A 23,901-nucleotide genomic window follows, 5' to 3' on the forward strand; every position below is an offset into this window, starting at 1 on the left:
TTTTTTTTTGAGTCAGAACCTCACTCTGTCGCCCATGTTGGAGTGCAGTGACATGTTCACGGCCACTGCAGCCTCGACCTGCTGTGCTCAGACAATCCTTTTGCCTCAGTCTTCCAAGTAGCTGGAGCTACAGCCGTGCACCATCACACCTGGCTAATTTTTTACTTTATTGTAGAGACGAGGTCTCGCCAAGTTGCCCAGACTAGTCTCAAAACCCTGGGCTCAGGCAGTCTTCTCGCCTCAGTCTCCCAAAGTGCTGGGATCACAGGCTTGAGCCACTGCGCCCGGCCTCACCAATCCCTATTATTTAGAATGTTTATAATTTGATACTTCAATAGTAATCAAGTGGTATCTGAATCTTTCATTAAACCTATGAGGCTAGGAATTAGTATTTCAATCTTACAGAAGGGAAACCACAAGTTTGTGGAGCTAGGAAGTGGTAGACCCAAGTGTAGAACTTAATACTTCTAAATGTTGGTCTGTGTTTCTTTTCTTTGCACCAGTGGTTCTCAACCAAGCTGCCAGGACCCAAAGCCTTTTCCCAAAGATTCTGATTAAATTGATGTGAGGTGTAGCCCCCATGTGGGTTTAACTTCTCAGGTATCTCTAATGTGCAGCCAGGTTTGAGAAATACTGCACTGTCCCATTCTCCCTAACAATCTGGCAAATGCCAAGTTCCCTCACTTCTCTAACCTGTCTCCCCACTTGTAAGGTAAATGAATTTAAATTCTTCCAACATTTTGTGAATGTTAACTTGGTATAATTTATACTGAAGGGACCTTAAAATTTGTGCCTAAATTTTATACAGAAAATAACGTCTCAGTGATGTAGAAAGAAATTATTCGAGCCATTGTTGTTCAAAAACATCTTTGGGTTGTTATAAAAATAGAAGAAGGTAAAAAAAACAAAACAACAAAAAAACAAAAACAAGCCTTTGGAACAGTCCCAAGTGTATTCTTTCCCTTCTCTTGAATGTTTTCTCTTCTGGAATTTTCACGAGAAGCAGAGCAGTACTATGGTTGGGAGAATGTAGACTTGGGAGTCAGAATGCTGTGATTCATATCTGGGCTTTAGGACATGGGCAGATTCTACACTTCTCTGGGCCTCTGTTCCCTAATCTGTAAATAATGAGGAAGATAATACCACTGACCTTGTATTGGCTATGCCCCAGCTCCCTATTGGGCATATTACGAAGAACTGGGTACTTGATGGCACTGATAGAATATCTTTGTGGCTTCATGTCCTTGGGGCATCATAGGTGACTCTGCATCTTCATGGTTTTCTAATGTATGGTTGGTTTTGGAGGTTTCTTGCCAGGGTTGATTCTAACCACACCATATTGGGGTGAGAGACCTGGGGTGGTGGGTGGTGGCACCCTAGGAATCACTTTTAGTTACCTGCAAGTACCTCCTCACTTTTACTTAAAAACATGGTTGCCCTATTGGGCAGAATATTTTGTAAATTAGTAACCAGGAAAGTGAGGAAGATTTTTAAGTAATCAATGCAGGAAATCTACTGTATCTTGAAATTTTCACCGAGAGCCTTTGACACCAGGCATTTCACGAGTTATAATGCTTTAAACTGCTTTCCCTAAACCATGGTGAGCGTGGGATAAGTTAGGTCAAATGGCTAAAAGTGGAGTGTCAGGATTGTGGGCAAACTAGGAATATTTGCAAATTAGTCCATTTTCAGGTTAAAGAATGAGATCATCGAAAACTTGCCATGCTTTTCAGATCATATCACAACTGCATTTGAGGATGTGCTATTTATTCTCTTTCAACCACCATGTTTCCATGATTCTAAGACGTACATTTTTTACATTTTAACATCTCTGAAATCAGATGCATCTTCAAATCCATGGCAGTTTACAACTGCTTTTGACCCAGCAGGTTCGTGTGACATTGGGGTTGCTGCCCGGATATTAGACTTGGGCGCAGAGATGTCTGTTCTGCTGGGAGTTAGACACATGGCTACTACTTCTTGTGTTAAATTTAATTACAGTTCAAAAGCACTTCAGAAAATTGACCTGTTGTTCAATATTCAAAAGAAGGCTTTTTGCATAAGAGTGGAAACAAAATGGAATGTAGAATTAAAATTCAAATTGATTAGAGGATATTGTATCACAGTTTAATAAGAAGCATTTTTTTTCTTTGTGTTACTTAAAATGGTGCTGCATCATACATCCTATGTCTTGGAGTCAATGAAATATGGTATAAATGATTATATAGTCTCTGCTCTAGGTAATTCTAAGAAGAACAATTTCTTGCTTGTGTTATTATTGACTTCTAATTTATTCTTTTTCTAATCTTTTTTTTCCTCCTGTACAAAATGGATACCAATCACATTTACCGTTGGACTGCAATATCTCTCCTTGAAAAACAATGCTGTTGACTGAAATCACTTTGGGTGGACCAAATTTCCTCCTGTTGACTACTCCTGAATGATCTCTTCCAATCCCCAATCTGCCTCTCTGGCCAATCACAACCTTCTTCCGTGTGTGTACATCACGCTGCTCTCGTCCTCAACTCTCCCTCTCTCTTGCTGACTTCCCGGAAAAGCAACGGAAGAGTCCTGGGCCGAAGGAGGCTTCTGTATGCTTGTGAAAAAGAACAATCTGTGCCAACGGAAGGTTCTTCAACAACTTTGCTGCAAAACATGTACATTCCAAGGCTGAGCAGCCACCTTAGATTTCCTTGTTCCTGTAGAGTTATAGATTATTCCATATTATTAAAAAGAAAAAAAAAACAAGCCAAAAAAAAGCAAGCCACCTCTCTCTTTCTTGCTCTCTTCTCTCTCTCTCTCTCTCTCTCTCTCTCTCTCTCTTTCTCTCTCTCTCTCTCTCTCCCCCCCCTCTCTCGCTCGCTCTCACTCTGTCTTTCTCTCTTTCTCTCAAGTTTGTGCAGGGAGATGGTGAACTGTTTTGTCAGAACTTAAATGAAAGAAAAAAATAAACCTACAACAAGCCTACCTTTTATAACTGGGTGTTTAGTGCTAAACAGCCAGAACCACAGAGACAGTATTGTATGACCAAAGCATTTGATGCCAAAATTTGACGTTAAAGTAATGATTTGATTTCCTGCCCTGGTTTTGAAGGTCCATTTTTTTCCCTTTTGCATTTATGTGCTTGTTTCCCCTTTCAGGCGCCTAAAAATACCTTTCCAAAATATCACAAGAGCATACATAGACCAAAATGAAACAGAAAGCTCTTGCATCGATCATTTTTCGTGCTTGAGTCTACCATTGGGGGGAAATGACCGAAAACTGGACCTGAGGGCATTGAGAACATCCTACCGAGTTGTGTTCAGTGTCATCTGTCTTCGTATTTCACAGCTAAACAGTGATACTTTTCCACACATAATTTGCTTCCTGCGTTATGTACTGGTTTTTGCATTTGACTCATTTGATAAGTCTGCTCCACTGGCTTCATCAGATAGACTTGCTGCTACTGGCTTTTCCATTGTAGATTGGGTTATTTTACACACAGCTCACCACATGGGATTGCACTGTGTAGTCAAATTGGTGATGGACAGATGGACAGAATGCAGAGGTGCATGAAAGAGCCGAGACTGATCCAGCTTCCCTGAAATTCAGAGCGTTAACTTTGTAGCCCCTGCACAATCTCTTGGTGCTATCTAGCCATTATCCCCATTTGTTGAAAGGCCATCAGAAATTCTGTTTGTCATCATGGGAAGCGTTTTGGAGATGATGCAGGAAATTTCTTCCTGGAGTCAAAAAGTTTCTAAGAGGTCCTGTATTTTTTCAGAAATGGAATTTATTTAAATAATATTTAAGCTCATGCCCATGTTGGCCAGGCAACTTTTTTCAATGGTGCTTATTAGAAGTTTTTTTCATCTTGTCATTTTAAGAAAATAAAACTGGAAATTGATTATGGGTGGCATGATTGTACCCTTTTCTCTTCCTTTCCTACTCCTCTGTCCATCTATAACTATGCTATACTGGCACATAGCTGTCCACTGAATGTCGTTGAGATCGTCTATTTTTTTTTTTTTTTTTTTTGAAATATTTTCACTGGTTTTCTATGACTCCCTAAAGATTTCATGGAAACCAGCAGGCCGAATTATGAGAAAACTATGGTCAGTGGTCAGAAACAATGAAATCTTTAGATCTTTTTACACTTCCTCTGTTTAGAGCAGGGTAGAATGATATCAAGTTTCTTCGTTTTTCATATCAAAGCTCCATTGGTGACCTCGTTTGCTTTGGGAGTGACCGGCCATCTTGCAGGCTTTTTGCTTCTGAGAGCCTCACTTCCAAGGTGCTGCTGGCTTCACAGCTGGGAAGAATGGTGTCAAAATAGACTATCCTGGAAAAGAGCTGGGAAGTGGATGCTAAGGTTCCCCATCTAAGCAGCAAGCTAATAAAAAGCCTGCCTTGAAAATATTCCTAGACATCAAAGTTAACTTACAACCCCAGGTGAATAATAAGTAAATAGCCTAATGATCCTCTTAATAGCATTGTAATTTTACTGAGTCACATAATGATTTGTAAGTAACCAGGGAACCAACTTGCTGAGCAATTTTCCCTTTTGTAACACTGCAGGCACTTCTGGCATGAAAAACGAAAGTTAATCTTGGGTACAGCATATAGTTTTACCTTTAAAAGCACAGTCTTAAGTGGACAAATGCAAGCACAAGCCTAAAGCAAGGGCAAGCAGATGGCAAAACCAGATTTGCCTACAAAGGAATCTACTTAGCTGAACCAGCCCGTAATATTTGAGGCACAAGGTTACTATAATAGGAAAGATAAAAATGGTGTCTGTTTTCTTAGACAAATAACCGTCAACATAACAGCCGAATCCACTGGGGCCCACCAGCGTGTGTGTTCCATTTCCCACTGACCATGCAGGTACATATCGCGGAAATACTGGTTTAACTACTAGTGTGTTACTGCCTCATTTATCTACATAACATTATTAACTAGAACATAATGCTTTCAAAGTTTAAGTTAATGTTATATATTATGTATAAATATATATATTCATAATGAGATATATGTAACAGATAGTACAAAGTTTGGAGACTTAACAAATGCTCTAACCTTCTAGAGACAAAAGTCCTATCTTCTGTTCTCTTTTGTCTTCTTATTTTTAAAATAGTGACCCGTTGTTAAATCCAAATCCACTTTTACTGAAAAATACTGTACATGTGTAAAATGTTCAGTTGTTTTTTTGTAAAATATAGTAGAACGGTTGTAATTGATACTGGCCAAAATCAATGTTATTCCATATTTTATTTTTTCTATTAAATTAACCTAAGTTCCTGTTTATTCGATCTGTTCATGCCCATGTGTAAACATCTCTGGAAGGGCAGGGTCATGAGAAACTTGTCTATTCCAACATAGACGCTGAATATGAAGGAGAGAGTGGTGGAGATGAATAAAATTAGAAAAAAAAGGGTGAGTAGAGGTGGGAATTGAGAAGGAGAGAGAGAGAAACAGCAATGTAAGAAAGGAACAGGTAAGATTTGGTCATGAATATATATTAAATGCCATTTTTAGAAAGCAGACTGTGAAAAAAATCTACAAAAGCTTGGTCTCGTATCAATCAGACTCTACAGATGCTGGACCCCAGGGTAGGGTCCATGTGGACCTGATCTTCCTCCAGAGAACTGCATACCCACCAGCGTGTGTGTGTGTGTGTGTGTGTGTGTGTGTGTGTGTGTGTGTGTGTGTGTGTGTGTGTGTGTGTAGGGGCAGGGCCATGGGCTGGGGGCAAGGAGGTGGCCAGGTTAAAAGCTGTCAAAGGAAAAGATGACTTTGTTCAATTTGCTGACACGTAAAGTCACAGTAGCTGTATCCCTGGATGCCGAGGTGATGATTTTATCTAAAATCTCAAGTACCTGCCAAGGAGTGGGATTGAACAGTTAGCTAAAAACCACAGAGGAGTGTAGATCTTTGTGAAACCTGCTTGAGAAACAATCACTAGTCTTGAAGTTTCAGTGCCCTGCCTTTTACAAAAAGAAACAAGAAATCCTCCAAAGCAGCAAATAAATTGAGCTCCAAGTAGGTTTAAAGATCGGGGATACAAAAAGATATAAGAGAGAACGTCTGTTGCCATGAAGTCCCATTATGGAGATGGAGAGAAATTAATTTTATTGTCTGCTTACTAGATGCTACACACACAATAAGAAACTACACAGTGCGTATATACATACTGTGCATATATCCTCTCTTAATTCTCAGAAAAACTCCAGAGGTAAAGGTATCGTTCTCTTTACAAGTAAGAAAGCTGAGCCACATAGACTTGAAATTAATTGATTGGGATGGCAGACCCAGACTCATAGTAAAATTAAGCCGTAGGACAATTAAAAGTAGTGAATTCTTAATTTCAAGCGAGCGGAACGCAAGGTTGTTAAGTTCAGAACAGGCAGAGAATCCTTTGAATTGCATGGATCTGGGCAAGTTTCCTGGAGCAAGTAGAACTAGAATTGGTCCTTGATGCGTGGCTGAAACTCACCTGGGCCAACAGGAAGAGCGCAGGAAGAATGGAACTGCTGAACTTGCACATGAGCTAGATGTTCAGGGAAGCAAGATATGGTTTTAATCTAATTAGTCCATGTCTACAAAGGACAGTAATTCAGCATTCAGTAGATTCGACAAGAAAAATCTACATTTTTACACTTCCCCCTTAACTCCCACATCCATGGAAGGCTTTGCTAATCATCTATAGCCATCTGCAGATGAGCATTTTCTCACTCATTTTCCATCCCAGTATCAGAGGCTTAGCATCACACTGCTGATTTCTTCTATCGGATTCATTGTTAGAAAATAATGAATCCAGCTAGTCTCAGTGGCTCAGCCAGTAATCCCAGCACTTTGAGAGGCCAAGGCGAGTGGATTGCCTGAGCCCACGGGTTTGAGACCAGCCCAGGCAACTTGGTGAGACCTCATCTCTACAATAAATCAAGAATTAGCGGGGCGTGGTAGCACACACCTGTAGTTCTGGCTATTTGGAAGGCTGAGGTGGAAGGATCACCGGCGCCCAGCAGGTCAACGCTGGGGTTGCCGTGAGTATGCCACTGCACTCTGGCCTGGGTGGCAGAGTGAGACTCCAACTTTAAAAAAAAAAAAAGTTGAGTTAGGAGCCAAACGCAGTGGCTAACCCTGTGGTCCCAGCACTTTGGGAGGTTGAGGCAGGAGGATTGCTTGAGCCCAGTAGGTCAAAGCTGCGGTGAGGATTGCTTGAGCCCAGTAGGTCAAAGCTGCCAAGCGATCATGGCACTGCACTTCAGGCTGGGCAACAGAGTGAGACCCCGACTCAAAAAATAAAATGAAGGTGACTGTTGTTGAAACGACTAAATTGAAGTTTCTCAATCCAAGTGATCAACACTTTTGGCACATCTGAGTATGGAAATACATAGCATCATATTCACATAGATTACTATGCAGTTAAAATATGTAAGCATGCATTCTTAACAGTGTCCATATTCTCATTTAAGCCTTACACAAAGGAACGATGGCAGACATCAGCAAAATTAATAGAAATTGCACATTGGAAGCACTCACATTGGCCTGGCCAGTTCAATACTCCACCTTCCAGCCTCTAGCACAAAAATGGCAGGCGGGGATCAAAGGCCAGCCACAGCCTAACCTCGCCTGGCCCAGCCTGGGCCCTGGGCCCTGGGCCCTAAGCCCAGTATGTATAAATGACAGAAGGCACAGACCTGCTTCTCTTCTCTAGTCAGCATCCATTTCCAAATGTTATTTTTATTGCAAACCCATAAAATCTGAAGTTTGTGGCAGAATACTTTAGAGCCTTTGACATATTTAGCAGGACATAGCCAAGGCGGACTTAATTTCACCGTGGCTCGTGGAACTACCTGGAACCTTAAAGTGGGGCTGTAATCCGTACAATCAGGTCTTCTCATCATCCCAAGAGGAGATGATCAGGCCCAGATTCAGTTCTTGAACAAGACAGATGCAACAAAAGCAACATCACTAAGTCCCAGTGGATCAGAATGTGACCTGGGACCACCAGGAGTTCCTTCCCATCGTCTGCCTCCAAGGGATTTATAAGAACTGTTTTAGTGATCGCGGAAGGATTTTCTTACAAGGTCTCCTCTCTGAGAAACCATTGTTTGTATGCCATTGTGGGTTTTTTAGGGTCAGGTGTCAGGTAACAAAAGTTATTTTGCATCCCACTTTCTAGAAAATTCTAGAAACATTCCCTGAGTTGTAAAATCTTCAACTATTTTTTCATTTTAGGAGAGAATGTATTATTTTAAGAGTACAGTATTTTAAAGTTCATAAATGGCTTTATTTAATTTGGCCCCCACAAAAATCAGGTCTATGGAGATTAATTTTCTGATGCAAGAGTCACAGCAAGGGGTGTGGCTGGGACTCAAGCCCACAGTTTCAACCTTCCACACAACACTGCCTCCTTTTTAAGACTGCCAGAAATAAACAAGTCCACATTACATATGTTTCAAGGCGGCAGGGCAGCGGGTAAGAAAGAAAGCACACTGTATCCCTGGGCTTGGCTTTTTCCTCCTAGGAGCTCAAATTAATTGCTTCCATAAACAAACATTAGTGAGTCCCTGCCACACACCAAGTTCTGAGGTTTTTCTTGCCCGCTTCAAGCTTATTGTCTAATGTGTGAAACACATTAAAACACATGGTTATAATATAAAGCTGTCCAAGTGACTTAAGGGGCAGAAAACATGTCTGGGAGCCCCGAGGTGCAGGTTCACTTCCCCAAGTACGTACTAAGGTCCTATGCATTCCCAGGGCATCCAAAAATAGCCTGAAACCTTAAAAATAGACTTGGCTCTAGGCCAGGGGCAGTGGCTCAGGCCTATAATCCCAGCACTTTGGGAGGCTGAAGCAGGAGAATCACTTGAGCCCAGGAATTTGAGACCCGATTGGGAAACAGCAAGATCTCATCCCTGCAAAAAAAATTGTCTGGGCACCTGCTACTAGGGAGGCTGAAGCAGGAGGATCACTTGAGCCCAGGAGTTTGAGGCTGCAGTGAACTGTGATCATGCCACTGCACTCCAGCCTGGGTGGCAGATTCAAAAAAAAAAAAAATAGAGTTGGCTCTAAAATGCAAAAATAAAACTGCAAACATCAAAATCAAATGATATCTTTATTAAATATATTCAGAATGCAACATGTCAAGCTAGTCAGTTGCAACTCTTAAGGAGTCGCATATACAGTCTTAAGAAGTCATATATACAGTCATGGGTCATTTTAATCACAGAGAAATGTCTAAGAAATGCATTGTTATGTGATTCCATCATTGTGTGGACATCACAGAGTGCACTTGCACAAACCTAGATGGTGTAGCCTACTATACAACTAGGCCTTACGGTATATATAGCCAATTGCTCTTAGGCCACAAATCTGTACAGCGTGTAACTGTACTGAACACTGCAGGCAATTGTAACACAATGGTAAGTGTGTATTTGAACTTATCCAAACATTTAAAAAGCACAATAAAAATATAGTATATAATCCATACATTATGGGACTACTTTCATATATATGGTCCATCATTGACTAAAATATCATTGTACAGCACGTGACTAATTAAATTTAAAATAGGATGAAGGTGAATTTTAATATATTTGATACGATATGGGTCCTGCGGGGGTTGGGAGAATCTGGGATCTGTGGGAATCTTAATTTACCCTGCACAAGAGGGAGAAATTCACTATTCCCTTCAAGAAAGGTGGGGATCGGAGAGGTCACTGGGGTGGAGGAAGAAGAGTAATGCATCAAGACGGTAGTATGTGAATATCTTCCTGGATCCTGACCTTTTGTCTTTTGCACTCTCTCCAAGGAGATCGTATCCAATCTCCTGCTTTTAAATACCATCTATATGCTGATGACTCTTAAATGTATATAGATTCCTGATCTCTTCCCTCAAGATTGAGACCTGTGGATTCAGTTAACTACTTGACATTTCCTTTCAGCTGTCTAATAGGCATCCCAAAATTAACATGTCCAAAACGGACTTCAGACACCCAACCCCCTGACCGTCTTCACCACCAAATCTCTCCCATCCCAGTAAATAGCATTAACTGTATTTCTAAAAATATATGCAGAGAGAGTCTACTTCTGCCCACCATGCTTGCCATCCCAGACAACTGCAGGAGTCTCCAAGCTAGCTCCCTGACTTCTGCCTCATCTATTTTCTCTCCTTACACCCAGTTCATTCTCTACACAGCACAGTGCCATTACAAATATAAAATCAGATTTCATCTCTATTTACTCAGAATAAAATCTGAACCCCTTATCTTAGATCTTTCTGACCTCACCTCAGGCCTCCTTCTCACCATAACACCCCTCCCCCAAGTTCTGGTCATACCAACTTTTTTTTGTCCTTCAATCAAAACTAGCTTGTTTACACCTCAAGACCACTTCATGTGGCTGACTTCTTCTCATCCCATAGGTCTGAGTTGAAAAATATCTTCCTTTTAGCCTAGGCAACATAGCAAGACTTCGTCTCTATAAAAAAATCAAAAAGTGAGTTGGGTGTGGTGGTTTGCATCTGAATTCCCATCTACTCAGGAGAACGAGGCAGAAAGATTGCCTGAGCCCAGGAACTCAAGGATGTGGTGAGCTATGATCGTGCCATTGCACTCCAGCCTGGGTGACAGAATGAGACCCCAATTCAATCAATCAATCAACCCCCACTAAATAAAGATGACTTCCTCAGAGTAGTTGCCCCCACCACGTGCCCCTTCTTACCCACCTCATTTGACTTTCCACAGCACTTACCACAGCATGCCATTTCATGGTTCATTACTTGTGTACTGTCAGTCAGCTTTGTCCATGAGAGTGGAGGCTTTGTCCATCTTGGTTACATCTGTATCTCATATGTCTAGCACACTGCCGTGCTTAAGAAATATCGGTGGAACCGGGCTTGGTGGCTCAGCCTGTAATCCTGCGCCTTTGGGAAGCTGAGGTGAGTGGATTGCCTGAGCCCGCGGGTTCGAGACCCGCCTGGGCAGCGAGACCTCATCTCTACAATAAATCAAAAAATCAGCCGGGCGTGGTAGCACATGCCTGTAATTCTGGCTACTTGGAAGGCTGAGGCAGAAGGATCGCTGGAGCCCAGCAGGTCGAGGCTGCGGTGGTCGGGAGCGGCCACTGCACTCCAGTCTGGGTGACAGAGTGAGACTCCAACTCAAAAAAAAAAAAGAAATATCGGTGGACTGAATGAATAAAAAGACATCAGAGAGAAGTGACCTTTGATCTGCGTCTTGAAGGATAAGCAGGAATCTAAATCAAGGAGGTTAGGATGTTGAAGAAAGATATCCGAGAGACAGAACCTGTACTAGGCATGAAGCCATTTAAAGGGCTTGTGGACAAATGGCATGGAGGTCCAGGCAGGGAGTGGGCAGGGCAGGCGGCTGTGGGGAGGGGATGGAGAGATTTGTGGGGTCAACTTACAAAGGACCTTTGCTGGACTCTTGCCCGTCCTCCACCTTATTGTCATCATCAGAGTCAAACCCTCTTTTCAGGGAGGCTAATTGACTTGCCAAGGACCCCATCAAGTCAACGCTTGGCCTCCTGCCAACATATTCGGGAAGCATTCATTCAGACAGAATGCTGAGGAGGCCGTATTTGCTTCAGTCCTGAGAGGATTGATGGCTGCATTGTGCCAGCTAAATGAAAGGACAGGGTGCAAAGCAGAGCTCAGCTGTCAGATGACCTCTCACGAGAGGAGGCAGCCCATGGCTTCTATTCACCCCCACGTCTGTGGACGGAGCAACAGATTTGGCAAGGCCTGTTCCGATACTGGACTCAGGGCCACAGGCTTGCTCAGTACCTTCTTTTTCTCCTGAGAAGATGCCCTCTCCCTCTCAACTGTCATCACCAGAGAAGAACAAAACGAAAGAAGTGATGTGACAACACTGCCCTTTCCTAATGATGAAAACACTAAGGGCTTTCCATGGGTTATTTCATTCAATACTTCCAATCATCTGATTTTCTCCTTTAATTTTTTACAAATGAAGAAGCAGATGAAGTAAATTATTACCATTTTGGTGGCAAATGGAAGGGATGGGATTAATTTAAACCCAGACAACCTGATATGAGTGTCCAGAAGAAGAAATCCAAGAGCCAAGGAGGGTACCCACTTCAGGGCATTACCATGGATTAGGCTTCAGGTTTACACATTTTAGCTGCCAGCTCCCACGTGAATAGTGCTGCCAAGCCCCACATGAATGTTATCTCTTGTGACTACAGCAAGGCCCACCCAGGAGTGCACACCAAGACCACTTCGTCTTTGTGTGAACAAGGCAGGAGTCAATGCCATCACGAGTATTAGGAACAACCAATGAGCCATGTGAGTAAAATCAGAATGGGTCTAAGGCAAATGAAACAATAGCAGTTAAAAAAAAAAAAGAAACAAGGGTAATAATAAGTTTTCTTTGTCGAGAGGCCATTGTTTGCACTCTCTAGCCCTAGCCAAAATGAGAGAGAGAAAATGGAGGTACTGGGCACTTTGGGAGGCTGAGGTGAGAGAATTGCCTAAGCCCAGGGATTAGAGACCGGGTAACTTGGTGAGACCTTATCTCTACAATAAATAAATAAAAATTAGCCGGGTGTGGTAGCACACGCCTGTTGTTCCAACTACTTGGAAGGCTGAGGAGGAAGGATCGCCGGAGCCCAGCAGGTCTAGTCTGCGGTGGCCATGAGTGTGCCACTGCACTCCAGCCTGAGCAACAGAAACTCCAACTTAAAAAAAAAAATAGAGGTACTGGAAACGTTAGAATACTGAAAATTATCACATAACAAATTCTGGACGGGCACAGTGGCTCGCCCCCGTATAATCCCTGTGCTTTGGAAGGCCAAGGCAGAAGAATCACTTGAGTCCGAGTTCAAGAACAGCCTGGGCAACATAGAGAAACTCTTATCTCTACCAAAAAAAAAAAAAAAAAAAATAGCCAGGCATGATGGCATGCACCTGTAGACCCAGCTACTCAAGAGGCTGAGGCTGAAGGATCACCCAAGCCCAGGATGCCAGGACTGCAGTGATCCATAACCACATCACTACAGTCTATCCTGGGTGACAGGGTGACAGAGCAAGACCCTGTCTCAAAAAAATAAAAATAAATGAATTCTGTGAGCTCCTTTGACAAATCTCTGGTGAAACATACATTATTTCCAGATGATATTAAACAGAATTTCTTGCCACCTGAATCATAATGGTTACAATATAATAAAAGCTAAACTATCAAGAAATCTAACTTGTTTTATTGGATATCTGAATGTGATTTTTAATTGAATTTATGTTATGAGAAGAGCCACAAAACAGCAGAAATCAGAAGTCATTGGTCATGTTCTCCCTCACTTTCGCATCTGCACCATTACCATGTCAAAACAATTCCACCTCCACTGTCTCAGACCCACCTTCCGTTTCTCTTCTCTACTGCCCATCTTAGTCCATCAGGCTACTTCTTTTTCACCTGGGCTGTTACAATATCTCCCAGTTAGCCTCCCTGAATGCACCCAGGTGTTCATCTTTTTCCACTAATCCACTCTCCACAGCAACTAGAATGCTCTTTTTTTTTGAGTTGGAGTCTCACTCTTGTCACCCAGGTTGGAGTGCAGTAGCAGGCTCACGGCCACCACAGCCTCAACCTGCTGGGCTTAGGTGATCCTTCTGCCTCAACCTTCCAAGTAGCTGGAACTACAGATACACGCCACCACGCCCGGCTAGTTTTTGTGATTTATAGTAGAGATGAGGTCTCACCAAGCTGTCCAGGCTGGTCAAATCCCCTGGACTCTCACCTCAGCCTCCCAAAGTGCCAGGATTATAGACTGAGCCGCTGTGCCCAGCCTAGAATGTTCGTTTAATAGATCAAATAGACCCTACCCTCCTGTGGCTTCCCATTTCCCTAAGATAAAGATGAAACTCCCTCTCACAGCCTTGAAGGCCATGGTCAATCTGACCTATCCCACCTCTCCACACTCAGGACATTCTCTGACTCCCCAAGTATTTTCCACGCATACCGATTTTTCTATTCTGCTTTGTACCCTAGAATGTTCCCACACGCCATTCCCCCTACTTAAATGCTATCCCACCCTGCTCATCTATACCTGGCTAACATATTGTCTGGATCTCAGTTTAAATGTCACTTCAATTCCTGGTCCTTACAGACAAGGTTAGATCTCAGTAGTATACACGTTCATGAAAGCCTCTACTTTTCATCCGGGCACAGTAGCTCACGCCTATAATCCCAGAACTTTGGGTGGTGGAGGTGAGAGGATTGCCTGAGTCCAAGGACTCAAGACCAGCCTAGACAAATTGGCAAGACTTCATCTCGACAATAAATCAAAAAATTAGCTGGGCACGGTGGCACACACCTGTTGCTCCAGCTACTTGGAAGGCTGAGGCAGAAGGATCACATGAGCCCAGCAGGTCAAGGCTGCAGTGGCCATGAGTGTGCCGCTGCACTCTAGCCTGGATGGCAGAGTGAGACTCCACCTCAAAAAATAAAAAAAAAAGAAAGCCTCTACTTTTATATCAATTATATAATAAATATCTAGTTACTTGTATGAGTGTTTATGTGATATATGTAATTCTCAGTACAAAGTTTGTTCAATGGGGGCAACATCTGTATTTTGTGAACCTTGTAAAATGTCTCAGAGGAGGTGCTTGATAACTGTGATCAACAGATGAAAAAACTCAATGAATGAATAATTAAGTGAACAATTGAATAAATGGCAGGAAATAAATAGTCCTGACCCAGATACTGGGACAGTTAAGTTCTAGTCTTGATTCTTAAAGCTTCGGAATAGTCCACTATGTATCTATGTCTCAGTTTCCCGTCTTTCAACATCATCCCTGCAAACCCTTCCAGCCCTTCTATTCAATGTAAAGAAAATAGTAGCACTAGTATCACCAGTCCTAAAACACGCATAAAACCATTAGTGCAAACTCAGTTAAAGCAAATGCTTTAGGACTTTGTTACTCACAACCAGCTGGGGGTTGGTTATTGCGGCAGCAAAATGCGAAACATCCCCACAATTTCCCATTCCCTGGGCATTCACCAATGTGAAGAGCCTTTGCGGAATAAATTAAAGGTTAGTATCAACTGACCTTAAGCTAGGAAGAGCAGGTGGGTCCAAAGTAGAGTCTGTCAGAGAGATGTGGTAGAAGGAGGCAGAAGCATCATGAGGCAGAAGGGGAAGCCGGAGAGATTCCAGGCAGGTGAAGGATTTGACCCACAGCTGGAAACTTGGATCAGATTCATGCCCAGAGACTCCAGAAAGAATGCAGCCTGCCAACACCTGGCTTGTAAACTTGTAAAACCCGGAGTAGAGAACCAGCTGAGCCTCACTGTGCCCAGACGTCTGATCGACAGAACCGTGAGTTAATAAATGGGTGCTTTTTTAGGCTACAAAGTATATGCTAACTTGTGATGGCAGCAGTAGAAATGAATACACTGAGACCAGACCTACTCAATCAGAATATAACCTTTTGCCATATCCCAAGATGATCCATTCCCCAGAGATGGGTCAATGTCGTAATTACCATCACGAAATCTGGAGGGAGGCTGCCAGGATTCATATCCTGGTTCTGTCAGTTGTTAGCTGTGTGATCTTAGAAAATACACTTAACCTCTCTGTGCCTCTGCTTCCCCATTTGGATGATAATAATCCTACCTCTCTCCCAGAGACGTTGTAAGGATTAAGTGACTTTACACAAAGCCCTTAGGACAGTGCCTGTATGTATTAGGTACAATAAGCATTAATTACTATTATACTATTACATAAACCAGAATTTTTTGATTCATTCTTGATCCCTCCGTCACCACTTATATTTAATCCATCACCCCATCGAGGTAATTTACCTCTTAAATAATGCTTGAATCTGTCCTCTTCCCTGGGTGCCACACTACCACACCGAGTTAGCTACTATCACCACTGCCCAGAAGAACTCTACAGATCATTCTGCTGCACCTTCTCCTGGCTCTCCTTCACGAAGAAGCCAAAGTGATTTTTTTTTTTTTTTTTTAGTTGGAGTCTCACTCCATCGCCCAGGCTGGAGTGCAGTGGCTCACTCACAGCCACAACAGCCTCGACCTGCTGGGCTCAGGTGATCCTTCTGCCTCAACTTTCCAAGTAGCTGGAACCACAGGTTTGCGCCATCATGCCCAGCTGATTTTTTGATTTATTGTAGAGACGAGGTCTCGCCAAGTTGCCCAGGCTGGTCCCGAACCCATATGTTCAGGAAATCCTCTCACCTCCATCTCCCAAAGTGCTGGGATTATAGGTGTGAGCCCAGTCAAACGGATATTTTCAAAGTGCAAATCTAATTGCTCTCCTGCTAAAACCTGTGACTCTTGGAGTAAATACAAGACCCACTAACAAGTCCTGCAAACTTTGACCCTCTACCTCAATTTCTTCTATCTCTCCTCTGTCTCTGTCTCTGTCTCTGTCTCTGTCTCTCTCTCTCTCTCTCTCTCTCTCTCTCACTCTCTCTCTCCTTTTCCCTCTCATCCACTCCTGCCTTCCTCAGTTCCTCACAATTGCCAAGCCTCCCTCTACTGGACCCTTTGCAGATATGGTGCCCTTGGGCTGGAGTGGTCCCACCACCTGGTGAACCCCTCCCTCAGCACTGTGGGAGTCACAGGTTCGCATTTGTTTGGCAATGATTTGATGGATGCCTGTCTCCCACTCCAGATTGTAAGCATGAGGGCAGGAAGCGTGTTTGCTTTTTCTCACCATTGCATCTCCCATACTTAGCACAGTTACTGGCACAAATATTGGCTCAGTAAATAGTTTTTGAATGCATGCATGAAAATACTGTGGCATAATTGAAGAGGCAGGTCAAGTATGATGTTGGTGCTTCTGTTGGTTTGGCTTCTACTTGGGGGCAAAGAGGGTGAGGATCAAATTATGTAAGATCAAAAAAATCAAGTCACTGGCCAGATAAGTGTGGAGTCAATTAAACCTTGATGGGCATGTTACAAGCTATATTAAAAGTAGCTGGGGGGGGTTGGTTGACAGTTGAGGGAAACTGCTAGGGAAGGGAGGGGCATACCTCATCAACAAGGGTACCTGCATGATCAATGTTTATATACCTAACCCTGAATTGTACCCCACATCTTTATAATAAATTTTTTTTTTAAAGTAGCTGAGCAAAGGAGGGAAAATCAAAAGTTGCTTCAGCAAAGATGTCATCTCAGAATACACCACAAGTCTAATAGGTTGTATAAAAACCAAAAGCTGAAACACTCAATAGCTATTATTTCTTTCTTTTTTATAAATAGAGATGGGGTCTTGCTATATTGCCCAAGCTTGTCTCAAACTCATGAACTCAAGTAATCCTCCTGTCTTGGTCTCCCAAAGTGTTGGGGTTACAGATGTGAGTCACCATGCTCAGCCAATATCTATTATTTCTTTAGGTATTGTGCCTAGAAAGATTTCATCTTCAGATTTCTTTTTCACCACCAAAATATATAAACCTTAGTTTGCAACTATCCCTTCCCTTAATCAGTCCTTCACCTCCCCCCTCCAGCCCTGTAGGAGTAAAACACAATGATTTGCAGCTGGAGAATGAAGAGCCGCCTATGCTGTTCCCACAGAACCAATGTGAGGAGGTGGTGAGACATCGCAGATCATGTAGGGCTCTTCAGGGGTGGACTGGGGCAACTTGATCGCTGATGTCTGAGCCAGAAATGAAACTGATGAATAGACCTACCTTCCAGGAATATCCTAGCTTGCAAATCCTACTTGAGGTCAGCAGGACGTGGAGGCTTAAGAGCCTCTAAAGCCTGACTCCGGCCCAGCTGCATTCCATGACACGTCTTCTCTGGGTTTCCAACCATTGAAATTCAGTCTTGTAAGCTCCAAGAACACAGGGACCATCTCTAGCTTGGAGAAGTCCAGATACAGGCAGGTGCCTTAAAGCTGTAGCTTAATCTCAAGGTTGTCAACAGAGATGATATTAGTTTCAGGCTAATCACTAGGCAACTCTAAAGTCAAACCAAGATGATATTTATCCATGTGTTGCTAAGTGTTTCATGTCAAATTCACTCCCCAGGAAGCCAGCAGAATTTCTGGCTCTGTACCAGATCCCTCCTCCACCTCTTTCCTAGACCCTCCATCACAAGGCCATATGCCACACCCACCCTTCAGGATGGCAGATCTGGAAATATCCCTGCACTCTGCCCATTGGTCACTCTCTTCTGCAGGCACTAAGCAATGACTCAGAATAGCAAGCAGCTGGAGCCTGGTGGAGCGGGTGATTGTCCTTCCAAAGGACTCTAACAGACTAGCACAGAGCAGTGGTTCTCCATGTGAGAGGGCATCAGAATGTCCTGAAGAGCTTGTCCAAACACTGTCCTGCCTGCCACACCTGCCTCAGAATTTCTGATTCTGTAGGTCCGAGGTAGAACCTGTGAATTTATATTTCTAATAAATTCTCAGCGATGCTCAAGCTGCTGGTCCCGCCTCGAGAACCACCAACACTGATATTTGGCACACAGACCTGGTCATAGACTATATAACCTCGGTAAATGATTTAATTTCTCTAATTCTCCCTCTCCTCGTCTATAGACAAGAAGTAATGGCAACACCAATGCTGAGGATTAAATGAGACCCTGCATGTGGATGGAGCATGCCCTCCCAGCCCTCAAATGACAGAGCCCCTTTCCTTGTTCCATACCCAGATCCCTGGGATGCAGGTGTGACTCTCCCTGACAGGACTGCCATTGGAGCAATTGGGTGGTGGGTAGGACACAGTCATTTCAGTCTCCCATGGCCCTCTCCAGAGGCATCCTGGCCACAACGGCAGTGCTAAGATGAGCATTCCTCGGCCCTTCTCACAGACAACAAACAAGGCTATTGCCCAACACTTTTCCCACAGATATGGCACCCACATAGCTTTTGCCTTGATACTAAAAGATAGAGTAACTCGTCCAAAACCACACAGCTAAAAATGGCAGCGTTCCAGAGTTAGGACAATAATGCATCTGCTGACTCACCCACACTGACTTGTCTTTGTCATCTTGCTACATTCGTTTCCTATGACTGCTGCAACAGATGACTGCCATTTGGTACCTTAAAACAATACATATGCCCGGGCTCGGTGGCTCAGCCTGTAATCCCAGCACTTTGGGAGGCCGAGGCGAGTGGATTTGCCTGAGACCCACCTGAGCAACTTGGCAAGACCTTGACTCTACCATAAATAAAAAATGAGCTGGGCATGGTAGTGCACACCTGTAGGTCTGGCTTCTTGGAAGGCTGAGGCAGAAGGATCGCCAGAGCCCAGCAGGTCAAGGCTACGGTGGTCAGGAACGTGCCATTGCACTCCTGTCTAGGCAACAGAGTGAGACTCCAACTCAAAAAAAAAAAAAAATACATAATTATTTTCTTCCAGTTCTGAAGGTCAGAAGTCAGCAGTGAAATTCACTGGGTCAAAATAAAGATTTCAGTAAGACAACCTTCCCAGAGGGTCAAAGAGGATGCATTTTTTTATCAGTGAGGTGGAGATAATAATATATCCTCTTGAGAATGTTGCTCTGTGGTACATACTAATTCACTAAAGAAATGTCCACTGTAATAATTAAGCGTTTCTTGCTATATTCTTTTGTGTTTATTGTTCATTAATTTACCGACTTTATTCATTTACTCATTTTTTTTTTTTTTTTTTTTTTTTGGTGGGTGTGTTGAGGTCTCACTCTGTTGTCCAGGCTGGAATGCAGCAGCACAATCATGACTCACCACAACCTTGACCTCCTGGGCTCAGGTGATCCTTTCACCTCAGCCTCCTGAGTAGTTGATACTAAAGGCAAGCACCACCACACTCAGTTAATTTGGGGGGGGGGGTTGTTTTTTTTTAGAAAGAGGAGGTCTCATTCTATTGCCCAGGCTGGTCTCGAACTCCTGGGCTCAAGTGATCCTCCTGCCTCTGCCTCCCAAAGTGCTGAAATTATGGACATGAGCCATTGTGCCAGGCCTATTTTCTCACCTACCTTTTATTAAACACTTACTATCTGTTAAGTACTATGCTGGGCACAGGGTGTATAATATAATAAAGCATATAACATATATCCTCCCTTTATAGATTTCATACTGTAGTAAAGACAGATAACTGAGCAAGAAAACAACCTGATGACATCAATAAGGGTACCTGACTTCAAACCAGGCAAAGTGGAGACCAAAGGGAGATCCGAACTTTACCTGTACAGTGATCACTTGTATAGCTAATCCTGAATTATACTCCACATCTTTAAAATAAAATAAAAAATAAAATACCCAGATGTGTTAGCATGTGTTATGAAAAGAAATTGGAGAAAAAATGTTCTACACATGCTCTATGGGGGTATAACAGAGTGGGTTGTCAGCCCCCCAGGCAGGAGGTAGGAATAGAGGGCTAGACCTGGAGACAGGAGACTGAAAATGCACAGGAAAGTAGGAGCACCTGGATAGTGCTGTTTCTCCCTGTTGGAGACTTGGGTGTTGTCTTAATCTGTTTCCTGCTGCTATAGCAGAATACCACCAATGAGGAGATGTATAAACAATAGAAGCTTATTTGGCTTGCGGTTTTGGAGACTGGGAAGTCCAAGGCTGCATTTGGTAAGAGCCTTCCTGCCGCATCATAGCATGGTGGAAGACAGCACATGACAAGAGAACGTGCTCGAGTGAAAGAGAAATGAAAGCAGATCTCATCCTTTTATCAGGAGCCCACACCCATGATAACCAACTACTCTCACGATAACTAACCCACTCCCACAATAACTACCCCCCTTCCACCATAACTAATCCATTCATACAATAAAGGCATTATAATCCATTCTCGAGGGCAGGGTCCTCATGACTTAATCATTTCTTTTTTTTTTTTTTTTGAGTTGGAGTCTCACTCAGTCGCCCAGACTGGAGTGCAGTGGCCGCTCCCGGCCACCGCAGCCTCGCCTGTTGGGCTCCAGCGATCCTTCCGCCTCAGCCTTCCAAGTAGCCGGAATTGCAGGCACGCGCTACCACGCCCGGCTGATTTTTTGATTTATTGTAGAGATGAGGTGTCGCTGCCCAGGCGGGTCTCGAACCCTCAGGCTCAGGCAATCCACTCACCTCAGCCTCCCAAAGGCGCGGGATGACAGGCTGAGCCACCAAACCCGGCTGACTTAATCATTGCTTAAAGGTTCCACCTCTTGACATCATCACAATGGCAATTCAATTTCAACATGAGTTTTAGAGAAGATGTTCAAACGTAGCAGGTGCCAAGGGAGTGGGAGAGAGTGCACAGTGTGAGGGAGATGAGCTAACAGTGCCAACAGGGATCTGATGGCAATGGCCCCAGGCGCCATGTAAAGAAATCTGGATCACGTCATGTGCTCCAGGAGCCACTGGAAAGTTTAAAGAAGCCACTTCTCAATATCTCATCCCCTGCAGGGATCAGGGGCTCCTGGCAGGAAACCCTGAAAGCTCTGTCCTCCTTATAAATATTGAAATAGCAAATTCACAGAGTTCTCTGTGAAGTGGTACAGGTTTCTCTAAGTGCCTCTTGTCTTTCTTCCTCGTTGAGACCCCTTGTGATTCATATTTTCAGAATTCCATTTTTAGAGGCTCCCATTATAATGAGCCATCACATCCCTTAGAATCTCTGTCCATCTCATTTTTTAAATCATTTGTTCTTCAAAATATTCTTATACCCCTGGATCTCATTTAAACCTCTAATCTTTGCTATTTTTATATGAGACTGTTCAAAAGGTAAATTCGCCATATTAACTTTCAGTGTATTCGGCAAAGCACAATAATTCTGATTGCTCATGCTGTATTTTTTTTTCCCAATGGTTTCACTGCAAAATGGATTGATGGTAACTGTGATATGAGTGTAGTTGAAAATGTTTGCTCTCCTGAAAGGGCAGTCCCTGGTCTGTTTCATCCCTCCTGAAACTTAACACCCCTTTCTTAATACACTTTTGTCAACTGATATCATTCTCTCCATGAACTTCAACAAATTGGCAGTGAACGTCTGTGCTGGAAAGACATCTTGCATTAAAAACTGGATTCACAGCAGGCAATCTGCCTGGGGACCACATGTCTAAGAAAGGAGTCGTTTTTAACTAAGGACATTTCAAGTCTGGATAGAGTAGGGCTGGTGTGCTCTGAAGCCACAGATGTCTGGTCTACTGAAAGCAAAATTACTGTACTGCATGTTGGTAATTAACCTTGTCAACTAACTTTCAGAGTGACTCCCGCATAATGCACACACCCTCTTCTCGGGGTCTATTGCTGTGACTTCCGTATCCCATGATATTCTTCTTGTATCCTGCCTTTCTACCAATGCCCCTCACCAGCACTCTGATTTTCTTGTTCTGTTTGACTTTTTGGTTCATAGCATCTAGTAGCTTCTAGCCAGATGAAATTTACTAGTGCATTGTGTTTATGGCTTATGACATATCTCCTGGGTTATAATGTAAGCTCCACTAGGGAAGAGACTATTGTATCCCGAATACCTGGAATAGTGCCTGGCATGGACTAGGTGCTCAATAATTATATGTTGAGTGAATTAATGAACGCTTCTTCGTGAAGCTTTCAGTCATCAGGTTTCTGCAACCCTACCTCCCAATGGATCAACTTATTTGTTCATTTATCTATCTATCTATCTATCTATCTATCTATCTATCTATCTATCTATCTATCTATTTATTATTTTGAGTCAGTGTCTCACTCTGTCTTTTTTTTCTTTTAATTGTAAAGACCAGGTCTCACTATGTTGCCCAGGCTGGTCTCAAACTCCTGGGCTCAAGTAACCCTCCTACTTGAGTCTCCCAAAGTGCTAGGATTACGGGCATGAGCTACCATCCCCTGCCTGGTCTGATAATATTTGAATTTGAGAAAGATCATTCTGGCTGCAGATTGAGAAAGAGAATTGGGTGAGGGGCAGCAGGGGTGCGAATGAGTCAGGAGATCAATTAGAGATAAATCCACCATATGGGATAGGAAGGATTGGGCTAAAAGTCATGTGGTAAAGCTGGAGATGGGAAGGAATAGATGAAACGGAGAGATGTTCAATTGATAGAATTGACAGAAATGGTGAGGAATTCGATGTGAAAATAGGAGGAGTTGACCTTCCTCTGCTGGCTTCTCTGATTGGATGGGGGTGGCACTGACCTAGACAGGAAGTACAGCAGGAATAGCAGTCCTGGGCTAAGACGGTGAGTCCAACAGTCTTGTATCCAGGTGGAGAGTCCAATGGGCAATGGATGCGGGATTGTTGAACTCAGGAGAAAGATCTAGACTGAGAAGAATTGTTTAGGAATCATCACTCTTTAGAAGATATTTGAGGCCAGAGAAACAGAAGGAATTCCAGAATACATGCTAGAAATTTGCCACGCAACAGGAGTTAGCTGACTTCTATAACAACATTCCCCCGGCATCAAGTCCTCTGCCAACCCAGAGGTAACATGGCCTCTGTCATCCATAGGTATTGTTTTGTCTGTGTTTATCTCTCTCCACATCCTCCCAAAATGGTTGTTTTTCTCCCTCAGCCTAGCTGGATATGGAGAGGGAACAAGACAAATTGTTTGATTTGGGGCAAACTGAATAAACTCTACTTATCACCCTCTTCATCTGTAAAATGGGGTTCCCATAAAGAGAGATCAGCCTGGCTGATAGTCAATTAAAGAAACTTTTTTGAGAGACTTCCCAAAGCTGACTCTCTCTCTCTCTCTCTCTCTCTCTCTCTCTCTCTCTCTCTCTCGTTCTCTTCCTGGCCACAAAAGATCTAAACTCATGCTCTTACCTTACCTTACAAGGCACTTAGCCGGGTTGGTGCAAAATACCCCTCACTGCAGCCCCTCCCCGTGGGCATTCACCCTCCTTTTACCTGCTGATGTTGGCTCATCTTCTACCTAAGGCTTGGTCACTGATGGAAAAGTAGCTGCCCTTGGGACCATTTAGAATGGTCACAAACTCCAA

At 43.3% G+C, this 23,901-nt stretch overlaps 1 protein-coding gene and 1 long non-coding RNA gene across 2 annotated transcripts in view; one reads left to right on the top strand and one right to left on the bottom strand.

Moving 5' to 3' along the window:
- The window catches only part of PCSK5 (proprotein convertase subtilisin/kexin type 5), a 467,206-nt gene that overhangs the window by 291,086 nt on the left and 152,219 nt on the right, over positions 1–23,901 (top strand). The window lies entirely within an intron of this gene.
- Positions 2,325–3,951, bottom strand: LOC110594598. Its single transcript, XR_002481336.1, has 2 exons — positions 2,870–3,951; positions 2,325–2,799 (listed from the first exon to the last, which is right to left on the bottom strand). It is a non-coding gene; the product is annotated as an uncharacterized LOC110594598 (long non-coding RNA).

Source organism: Carlito syrichta, unplaced genomic scaffold, assembly GCF_000164805.1.
Source record: "Carlito syrichta isolate Samal-C Ts95f unplaced genomic scaffold, Tarsius_syrichta-2.0.1 Scaffold316420, whole genome shotgun sequence".
In the NCBI taxonomy this organism is placed as follows: Eukaryota; Metazoa; Chordata; class Mammalia; order Primates; family Tarsiidae; genus Carlito; species Carlito syrichta.